Source organism: Pinus tabuliformis, chromosome 3_2 (assembly GCF_031772625.1).
Source record: "Pinus tabuliformis cultivar Carrire ecotype Pingquan chromosome 3_2, CPIR1, whole genome shotgun sequence".
Lineage (NCBI taxonomy): Eukaryota > Viridiplantae > Streptophyta > Pinopsida > Pinales > Pinaceae > Pinus > Pinus tabuliformis.
The window spans coordinates 141,267,052-141,275,278 of NC_142302.1; the positions used below are offsets into that span (position 1 = coordinate 141,267,052).

The following is an 8,227-nucleotide window of genomic DNA, read 5'->3' on the forward strand; positions in this document are numbered from 1 at the left end:
AAAAAAATTATGTCACATCAAAATTCGCTCAACCAATAAAAAATTAAAAAAAAAAGATTTTCAAAAATTAGAAAAAAAATAAAAATAAAAATAAACATAAAAATAAAAATAAAAATAAATAAATAAATAAAATAAAAAATAAAAAATATTACGAAAAAATAAAACTATTCAGCGTTTTCATAAAACTTTAATTAAAATCACAAAAAATTAACCTAAAGGAACTTAACCCAAGGCCATTAATATAGTCGTTGTTAAAGAAAATAACCAAAAAATAAAAAATAAAAATATAGTTTTTGGAATTACTTCTCCACTACCTCTTTCCCGGCTAAAATTATTTAAAATAAATTTTTCATTAATTAAAAAACAAAAAAACAAAAATAAAAATTATATATTATATTTATGAAAGTCGATTTAGGATTCTCACTTAGATTTGTTTTCTGACAACAATATAAAAACTTGGGAACATACATACAAAAAAATTGAGATTGATTAGAATTGGGTTTCTTTGTTTCCTTTTTAAATTATTATGCGATTATAAAAAATGGTAAAAACACTGAACAAGGAATAGAATTTTAGAATACATTTGCTGGGTTTTAATATTTGTATTTTAAAATAATTTTATTATTATAAAAATTGGTAAAAACACTTAATGAGACATTTAAAAGCAATATCAATCATTCCACCATCGAGGTAATCCAGTACACCTTATTAGATGAGGGAGGATCAAAACTGATGAGTCCTCATCTCTATTTTGTGAGGAGACTCCCAAAGAATGATCAGATAGGGGATGATTACAGTGATCAAGTGCCAACTTGGGAGATGAAAAAAATGGTTGCACTTCAAAGGAAACCATTTTCAAGCTTGCAACTCTCTAGTTATATCAAGTTTATCACATTGAAAAACAATATTGATCATTCCATCAAGAATCGTTGAAGACTAGAACGGTCCAGGCAGAGGTCCACAATTTCCTTGCCACCAGAGGACCACAGGCAAAGTTGTTGGCGGCATCTTCCTTGCCGCTGATAAGCTGTTTAGGATGGAAAAGCTTACGGTAAGTACCTCGTTAATGACAATGGGCTCCAGATCTTCCAATACAGCACGGGGGACATGCTTTTCAGCTCCAGTTTCGCTGAAGAAAGTGTTGAAGCCATGGTTTTTGTGGCCCATGATGTGAAATTTGTTTTATCTTTGGAGTTTTGGTGTTTGGAATCGATTTGCAGTAGTGTTTATTCTACCCTGGCTTGAAAACAATAAAACAAGTAAAAGCAAAGAGTCATCTACCATACCACTTAGTGAGGAAAACTAAAATAAACCAATCTTATTGTTAACTTTTATTTAGAAAGAAGGTTAAACCCAATCTCACTGTGCATCCAAGTATGTGGTTGCTCTCAAATTGAAACAATTTCCAGGTCTTCTTAATGGATGAAGTCATACCATATGTACCATACTTGCAGTTTGAGTAGACACCCCCGATTAACAATATGGCTGAGCCGCTGGAGGCACTGGAAGTCCCTCTGCTACAACATCCCAACAACAGCGGCAATACTAAAGGAAGGTGGCCATGGAAGGGATCCCTTTTCATTCTAGGTCCTCTTCCCTATTCATTTCTAACTAATTCCAAAATTTCACTGCCCATCTTCATTCATTTCAACTGCTGCTTATTGATTCTTTCTCTTCGTCTTCTCCACTCCAAATTCCATTGTATTGTAGGTGCCAAGTTCTGGGAACGGATGGCATTTTATGGAGTGGACACAAATTTAGTGACTTGTTTGAGTGGAGAACTGAAGAAGAGCAATGCTGTGGCAGCAAATATTTCAACCCCCTGGTTAGGCACATGCAATCTCACACCTATTCTCGGAGCAATAACTGTAGATGCATACCTGGGGTGCTACACCACCATGGCTATTGCCTCCACGCTCTATTTCATTGTAATCATCTCCTACCCTTTTTAAGCCCCTTTTAACTTCATGGCCTTCAAATGAATTTTCTATTGGGACTAGGTTATATCTTGTAAGGGCTTTTTATTTTTAAACAAATTTGATAATGAATTTAAGGTATAAGCAACGTTTCATTAATGATCTTGTCTCTGATTAGATAAAAATCAGACTTGAATTGAAAAAGAACGAGTTACAGCTCACAGGTGAGTACTGCACCTGGAGACTGCACTCAAAACAAAGAGAACTCTCTCCGTACACTCTACTTACATCAAATGAGCAATTACATCATTAAGTACATTACTAGAACTCAGGAAGTTGCAACCAAACTCCTAAACTCTAGGAACAAATCCTAAACTAAGGAGATACGTTACAACTTGTGTAACCATTTCTCCATTAATACAAAATAATATTAATTATTTTCAACTCCCCCCCTTAATGGAGAAAGGATTATCCTGAACTCCTAGCATCCCTCTAAACAATTCAAACTTTACACGCCCAAGAGGCTTAGTAAAAATATCAGCCATGTTATCACAAGTTTTACAATATTCAACACATATCTCTTTTGACTGTAGTTTCTCTCGATGAAACAGAGCTACAGTGCTCTGCTTTTTGCTGCTCCATGCTATGACCCCAGATCCAATGCTGAATGCGTAACCTGTGATAGATCTTTGATCATTCAAGTTACCTTCCCAATCGGAATCTGAAAAACCTGCTAGAATAACATCAGAAGTGTCAGTGTACAAAATGCCATTATTACTAGTACCACTAATATACCTCAACACACTTTTTGCTGCGACCCAGTGACTTTTGAGTGGTTTGGACATGAACTGGCTCAACACACTAACAGAATATGCCAAATCTGGTCTAGTTGTAGTTAGATATATCAAACTGCCAAGTAGCTGTCTGTACATGGTTGCATCCACCTCTTTAGTACCGTCGTCACAACTCAACTTTAAGTTCTGCTGTAATAGTGTTGCTGTTGATCTGTACTACTCCATTCTGAACCTTTCCAGCAAGTGTCTGGCATACTTCCCTTGAGTGAGAAAAGTTTGTCCAGAGTCTTTCCATCTCATGCACTTGTGACATCTGATTTCTTTGATCAGATTGTTAGCATTCCCTGTTACAATCATATCATCTACATACAAAGAAATCAAAATCATTTGCCTTTGTTTATTAAACTTGGTATACAGATTTGAATCATTCAAGCTCCTATGAAAGCCATGTTGTACAAAAAATGAGTCAATTTTCTCATACCACGACCTAAGTGCCTGCTTTAAACCATAAAATACCTTTTTCAATTTACACACAAGATGTTTCTGCCCATTTTTCACAAAACCTTCAGGCTGTACTAAATAAATTTCTTCCTTCAAGTCACCATTCATAAATGCAGACTTAACATCTAGCTAGTGTAGCTGCCATTTGTGTTTTGTTGCTAAGGAAATTAGCATTCTAATGGTGTTTAATTTGGCTACAGGAGCAAAGGTGTCATCGAAATCTATTCCCTCTTTCTGTGAGTAACCCTTTGCTACCAGTCTAGCTTTAAGTTTCTCTATACTCCCATCTGCATTTATTTTTGGTTTATACAACCATTTGCATCCTATGGGGGTTTTACCTTCAGGCAATTCAACCAAATCCCAAGTATGATTTCTGTTTATTGATTCTATTTCCTCATACATTGTAGTCCTCCATGCATAAGATTTACTTGCTTCCTCATAATTTGCAGGTTCTACAATGTTTAAAAACTTTGACATTAATGCATAGTCTTTCAATTTAGAAGGTAATCGAGTGTTCCTACTTGATCTCCTTGATAGGGGACTTACCTCAAATCTGTGTATTTCAACCTTTTCTGGGCTTGCATTATTGATTACATTTCCTGTTACTTCTTCTTCTTGTTTCTACTCCTGCTCTTCATCTTCCTCACTGTTTTCTTCCATTAGCAATGGAAAGTGCCAATCACTGTTAGAGTCATCCTTTCCTTCTTTAACCTGTTCTAGTTCTAACATTGTAAATTCCCCAGGATTCCCAAGATTGAAAGGACCAACATGTTCGCCCTCCATAAGTCACATAAGGCCTTCAACCAGATCAGAAACGAACTGGAAGCTCCGTGTTTGTTTCCCATTTCCAAAGACTGTCAAAGGCTCCTTGCGCAAAGCCTGAGCAACAAAATTACTTACAACCCCGACCATCATCAAGGCAAGCCAAATGGTAGATCTGATCAACCTCCAACAATAAGGGTTCCACAACATCATGCCTTATCTGTTCAAACCTCGGATTGCCAAAATGATGCAAAACATTCTCCTTCCTTCTTGTGAAGAAATTGTCGACAACAATAACACTATCGCATGTTGCCATGAGCCTGTCAAGTAGATGACTGCCAACAAAGCCAACTCCACCCGTCACGACAACTCGCAGGGACTTTCTCTTCAAACCTAGGGGTACTTTAGCCCCCGAATTCACCATCGAACCCGAATGATACTGAGCAAACCGAGAAACAGGAGTCTCATAAACAACCCGATGAGGTTTGTCGGGCACAAACCTTCCATTTTCATTAACATTAGAAGCCAAAAAACCAGGCTGAAGGATAAAGAAAGTCGATGCGATGGTGATTCCTATCAAAATAAACAGCAGCCACTGCTCCCTGAGCAAATAATCTACTGGCCTGATAATAGACCACGTCTTTTCTAGCTTAAGAGAGTACTCATCACTGTTATTCATATTGGATTGATAAAATTTCTGATCCTATAAGTCTTCAATTAGCCACCACCAGGCAAGTCCTATCTACTGCCACCAAACAGATTTGGAATTCCAATGCGCCACCACTGGGCAAATCCGATCTACTACCACCGAACAGATCAGAAACTCCAATGCGCCACCACCGGGCAAGTCCGATCTGCTACCACCGAGTAGATCAGGAACTCCAATGCGCCACCACCGGGCAAGTCCGATCTTCTGCCACCGAGTAGATCAGGAACTCCAATACGCCACCACCAGGCAAGTCCGATCTGCTGCCACCGAGTAGATCAGGAACTCCAATTCGCCACCACTGGGCAAGTCCGATCTGCTGCCACCGAGTAGATCAGGAACTCCAATGTGCCACCACCGGGCAAGTCCGATCTGCTGCCACCGAGTAGATCAGGAACTCTAATGCACCACCACCGAGCAAGTCCGATCTGCGGCCACCGAGTAGATCAGGAACTCTAATGTGCCACCACCGGGCAAATCCAATCTGCTACCACCGAACAGATCAGAAATTTCAAAGTGCCACCACCAGGCAAGGCCGATCTGCAAAAATTGCAGATTTTCCACAGAGAAAGACGCTGGCGCTTCTCGATAGCGAAATACCCGCGCCGGAAACAAAATCGACGCGCCTTACAAAATTGGCGCAATTAATACTTTATTTTCCGCGCCAATAGCACTTTCTGGCGCGCTTATCACCCTCAAAACTGCGCCGAGTGGCGCGTCTGTTCCTTAATAATCCGCGCCAGCTGCTGCTTCTACTAAAAAATGGCGCGACTGTTCGCGAAGATTCCACGCCAACCCTTTCTTGCGCTCAGAGATGATCAGTGATCTGAGACCTGTCTTCACGTGTTACTGCAGTCCACCTGATTCTACGAATGCTTCTGTACACTCCACTGCCACTACAGTTCTGTAATCAATGATGCATCCTAAAAAAAAGATTAAGGCTATCCCTACTCTGTGCTCCGATACCAAGATAAAAATCAGACTTGAATTGAAAAAGAAGGAGTTACAGCTCACAGGTGAGTACTGCACCTGGAGACTGCACTCAAAACAAAGAGAACTCTCTCCGTACACTCTACTTGCATCAAATGAGCAATTACATCATTAAGTACATTACTAGAACTTAGGAAGTTGCAACCAAACTCTTAAACTCTAGGAACAAATCCTAAACTAAGGAGATATGTTACAACTTGTGTAACCATTTCTCCATTAATACAAAATAATATTAATTATTTTCAACTTGATTATGTTTAATATGTGGTAGGTTCTATTTAATTCTGAAGTTAGGCACGAAAACAAAGCAAAATTTCGATTAGATCAGAGTTAACAATGAACTAAAGTTTTAGCTTTTGTAACTTCCTATATCAATTAGACGAAGATTTCCCACGAAGTTAGACAGGCCTGGCTTTTTCTCATGTAATAATGATAAAATCTCATATCTATTTTTATTGCAGGGATTAATCACACTGACATGGATCAGTGTCTTAGAGCTCCCAGCTATTGTATTTTACTTGGGACTTTATGTGATGGCTTTGGGAAGTGGAAGCTTGATGCCATGCATTGTAGCTTTTGGAGCAGATCAATTCAATGACACCAATCCAAAAGAAAGGATGATGAAGAGTTCATTTTTGAATTGGTTCTTCTTTGTCAGTGATTTTGGGACTCTGCTTTCTAGCACTGGTGTGGTGTGGGTAGAAGATGACATCAGCTGGGCACTGGGCTTTGGGATTTCAACTCTAATCATGGGATTTGCTATGGGGGCTTTTTACTATGGTACTCCTATTTACAGACACCAAAAGCCAGGTGGCAGTCCCCTCACACGAATATGTCAAGTGATTGTTGCCTCTTTGCGTAAGCTACGAGTGAAGGTCCCCTGTGATAAGAGCCTCCTTTATGAGAAGGAACACGAGGAGGAATCCTCTGTTCCTGGAAGTCGAAAACTAAATTACACAGATGAATTCAAGTAATTCTCCTCCCCCTGGATTAAAATTTCTTCTTTGCAATTGTATATTCTCCTTTGTCCCTGAAACTCAGGGTTCATTTAGTAAATTCTGTTCTCCTGGAGAAATTAAAACCCCAATATGAATGTTTCGATATTTGAATATCAAAATCAATCCAATATTTGCAGGTGTTTAACTCAGGGATCATTTAATAAATTCTGTTCTTCTGAAGAAACTAAAACTCCAATATGAATGTTTCGATATTTGAATATCAAAATCAATCGAATATTTGCGGGTGTTTAGACAAGGCCGCAACAATAAGCGATATTGAGAGCAAGAATGGTGAGTTGTGCTTGAATGGTTGGAGGCTTTGTACAGTAACCCAAGTGGAAGAAGTGAAAATATTGCTTCGAATGGTGCCCATATGGGTAACAGCTATAATATATACATCAGCATATGCCCAGGCACACACCATGTTTGTGGAACAGGGCAAGACAATGAACACTAGCATTGGTGGCCATTTCAATATACCTGCGGCTTCACTGTACATGTTCAATAGTGTAACCTGCATGCTCTGGGTTTTAGTATATGATTTTATCATCGCACCAGCAATGAGAAAATGGAAGGGAAACGAGAAGGGATTCTCCGAGTTGCAACGAATGGGTATAGGTAAGTTATTCGCCATGTTTTCTATGGTGTGTGCTGCAATTCTTGAAATCAAACGGTTGCAAGTTGTTAGGAGTCACAACCTGGTTCATGATACAGAGACACCAGTTCCTCTAAGCATTTTGTGGCAGATACCGCAATATGTATTGTTAGGTGTTGCAGAGACATTTGTATTGGCAGGGCAGTTGGAGTTCTTCTATGAAGAGGCCCCTGATGCCATGCGTACCCTTTGCAGTGCTCTGTCCCATCTTAGTACGGCATTCGGTAACTATTTTAGTTCGGTGCTAGTGATTGTTGTAATGCTTATCACCACCAGAGGAGGGAGTGTAGGATGGATACCCAGTAACTTGAATGAAGGTCACCTGGACTACTACTTTTGGCTGTGGGCTGCATTGAGTTTCCTCAATTTGGCTCTATATGTTGCTGCTGCTCGTAGATACAGAAGTAAACATGTGGTCCATGAGATGAGGGATGTTTTAATTTGAATACAATCCTTATGCTCCATGTATAGTAACCTCTGTCTCCCCAAGTTTCTTACAGCATTAAGAAACCCATGGCTCCAAGGGTGTTGTCAAAAAGCCTCTCGGATAGAATTTGTGTTGATAATTTCTTAGTTTAATTCTTACAATTGGAATTGTTACAAGTATCGCTAATAATGGTGCTGCTTCACTGCCATATAATGTGAGGATGTGACTTAGGATTTCGTTTTGGGAAAACTTGAAATTTTTAGCCGTTGAATTGTGAATGTTTTTTTTGTTTGTTAGTTAAGTTACTTGTGATTTTTTAAGCTTGATCTGTGGTTTAAGGTGCTGCAACCCAACGCCATTTAAGCCATCAAAGTCCAGAGCATGGCACAATCACCCTATAAAATTTGTTCCTGAGTAGCCTTCACTAAATAGACCCACATCCTAAACCAATTGTAATAATAAGATTTGACTATAACTA

The 8,227-nt window shown here is 39.0% G+C and overlaps 1 pseudogene; it reads left to right on the forward strand.

Moving 5' to 3' along the window:
• The first annotated feature begins 1,481 nt into the window (after positions 1 to 1,481).
• Positions 1,482 to 7,892, forward strand: LOC149180219 (protein NRT1/ PTR FAMILY 8.3 pseudogene; annotated as a pseudogene).
• Positions 7,893 to 8,227: the final 335 nt, after the last annotated feature.